Genomic DNA, 3,286 nt, shown 5'->3' with positions numbered 1-3,286 from the left:
AGTGAGCTATCTTTCTTAACTATCTTCTCTTGACTAGCATCACATTAGTAATACCATGTCAACCTTTGCAATTTTAGAAAAAGGATGCAGTGACGCCCTATCTGTCACCAGGGGGCAATCTACAGCAACTCAGCCCAACTCCAGCTACCAAAGATATAAACTACACATCAACCTAATCACAGTGTCACATTCGGGGTTCTTGCCCCTCTCTCTTCTTACACATCTATCCCTGACTTAAAAGTCTTAACAGGGGCAGACAGTATCTAAAGTTATCATTTCAGATTGTTCCTTTGCCATTGTCTCCATAGGCTAGGGAGAACCTCAAGGGTCTCATTACTGGTAACTGGCTTTTTATGTTCTCATTTCAAGTATAATTTGTCTAAATTGTTTTATCTTTCACTTAGATGTGTGGCCCCAACAGTTCTTTCTCCTCAAGCAATAGTTTTACATGATTATTCTTAATGACTTCAAAATATTTCACTATGAAGTTATAAACAAAATTAAAATAGTTGCCAAATAATAAAAATAGCCCATTAGGTTCCATCTGAAATCTACTCATCCTGCTGTGAATCATTTCCCTGAATGATGTTTCTTTTCAAATATTCAAAAGTTGTAGTCAAACTAGGTGTTTCCTTCAAGCGCTCCTTCCTGTGATCAACATTTTCTGACAATTTTATTAAGTGAACTTGGCATATTATATATTTACCACATAACTGCAGGTTAAAACTACCACCTGGGGTAGATTATCAATAAGATACATTAAAAAAATACTTGATGCTGCCCTACATATTTAATCACGCTATCCCAGGCTGATGAACAAGATATTCTTGCTACTGTAATTTCTAAACAAATCTATAGGATGTACAATGTAGGATTCATGGTTCCCTCTTACCTACAGCAAATCAAAGCCCCCAGAGGGAAAAGACTGGCACCAAGGCAGAAATGGGTTGGATGTGACTGATAACAGGATAAGCAAAAGTGCAAATAAATGAGATCATAAAAATGATCACAGTGGACTAGACTTACAGTCCCTAAAGCTCAGTGTTCTGTCTTTAACAAACCAAAGGATGTATTTGCTCCTTGTTTGGCACAGTTATTAAAAGGAATAGATCAGAAAAGTCTACTGTGTCTCAACTTGCTACTTCTCTCTACTAAAACCTATCCTGATCTCCCCACTCAATACCTCTAACTGAAAGGTATCAAAGGATTACAAATTTAGGCTTGAAGGGACCTTAGAAGTCATCTAGGCCAGTGCTGTCAAACTCAAATAGAAATCGATTTTTATCAGCTACATATGGACTTAGAAAACCACAAATTAACATTAGCTATTTTTTATTGTATTTTCATTTATTTTATTAAACATTCCAAATTACATTTTAATCTGGTTCAGGCCCACAGGGAAGTCAGGGTGGGAATTTGACACCACTGATCTAGTATAACTCTCTCATTTTATAGATGGAGAAACCAAGAACCAGAAAGATAAAATGACGTACCCATAGTCACTAGGAAGTAAAGGAAGAGCTGGGAGTAAAATTCATGTCCTTATACTATAAATTTATTACGCTTTTCATCTCTCCCTGTCATCAACACTACCCCTCCCAGCCCTATCCCTAGGAATCCCTGGATTCTTCACTATCTCTTAACCCCGCTCCCTTCATATCCAAACTGTGGCCAAAGACCTGTGATTTCACTTTTGCAACATCTTTCAAATATGCCCCCTTTTCTGACATTGCCACCACTCTAGTGCAGGCCCCTACCACCTCTGTAATAGTCTGCTGGTGGATCTACCTGCTTTAAGTTTCTCCCCCACTCCAATCCACCTTCCACTCAGTCTCTAAACTGATTTTGCTAAAACACAGGTCCCATCATGTCACTCCCCCCCACCTCACCCCAATTTGCTCTAGCAGCTTCCTACTGCCTCCAGGATAAAATACAAAATGCTCTATTTGGCATTCAAAGCCCTTCATAACCTAGCTTCATCCTACCTTTCTGGTTGACACTGGCTTCCAGGCTGTTCCATGAACAAGACACTCTAGTTCTTGGCTCTGAGCATTTTCTTTGTCTGTTCCTCATCCTGGAACACTCTCCTCCCCCTGTTCTACTTGTTGACTTCTCTGGTTTCCTTTAAGTCCCAACTAAAATCCCATCTTCTACAGAAAGCCTCTCTCAATCCCTCTTAATTTCACTGTCTCTCCTCTGTTAATTATCTCCAATTTATACTGTATATAGCTTGTTTGTACACATGTTTGCTTGTTGTCTCCAATATCATATTGTGAGCTCCTTGAGGACTGGGACTGTCTTTTGTCTCTTTTTGTGCACAATGCCTAGCACATAGTAGGTGCTTAATTCACTGACTTTCCATTGTTCTAGGATGTCAACTTTGATGTAGTCTCTTCACTATCTCTCAACCTTCCTAAGTACTAATACTATCACCAACTATCTACAAATAGCTTTAACTTACAGTTATATAATTAATATATAATACGCCAAGTTCATTTAATATAAATATGAGAAAACGTTGATCATTTGCTTGGAATGCTTGGAGTGATAACTGGTTTGAATACTACTTTTGAATATGTATTTGAAAAGTAACATCATTCAGAAAAGTGATTTGCAGCAGGATGAGTGGATTTCGAATGAAAGGGAAGGACTCTCCTCTTACACCCAAAGTCCTGCTTGCCACCATTTCAAACAGTTAAATCCTGCCTTTTTACTCAATTTTCTAAGCTCAACACAAGATTAATAAAGGCAGACTTCAACAGCATCTTAATGCCTTTATAGTCCACAAAGAATCAAAGTTCACCTATCTTAAGTTCATTGCTTCATGAAATTCTCTATAGACTTTTTGGTCAAAGAATAGTTAAATAATAGCACAGTCTTTATTATTTAGAGTAGATATTTTGAGCAGTGCAGTGGATAGTGTGCTAGAATCAGGAAGATTAGAGTCCAAAATTGGCATCCCTAGTTGTCTGACTCTGAGCAGTCTCTTAATCTCTGTTTCCTCAGTTTCCTTATCTGTAAATGAGAATAATGATGGCACCTACTCCCAGGGTTGTTGTGAGGATCAAATGAAATGATATTTGTAAAGCATTTTGCAAGCCTTTAAATGCTATATAGATGCTAGCTACACCACCACCACCACCACTACTACCATTACGACTATTAATTCAAGGGTAATATTTCTCATCTCAAAATTATATTGTAGGTTTTCTGTATTCTTTAGATTCTCTTCTAGTTCTGGTTTTTTTTTTTTTTTTTTTTTTTTTTTTTTTTTTTTTTTTTTTTT

At 37.4% G+C, this 3,286-nt stretch overlaps 1 protein-coding gene across 2 annotated transcripts in view; it reads right to left on the bottom strand.

Annotated features, from left to right (window-relative positions):
- The window catches only part of UBTD2 (ubiquitin domain containing 2), a 64,019-nt gene that overhangs the window by 13,739 nt on the left and 46,994 nt on the right, over positions 1-3,286 (bottom strand). The gene's annotated exons all lie outside the window — the stretch shown is intronic.

The sequence above is a fragment of the Vombatus ursinus genome, unplaced genomic scaffold, assembly GCF_900497805.2.
Source record: "Vombatus ursinus unplaced genomic scaffold, bare-nosed wombat genome assembly UNPS02014863.1, whole genome shotgun sequence".
NCBI lineage: Eukaryota > Metazoa > Chordata > Mammalia > Diprotodontia > Vombatidae > Vombatus > Vombatus ursinus.
The sequence above is the reverse complement of the archived record's forward strand: the minus strand, read 5'-3'. Positions and strand labels throughout refer to the sequence as shown.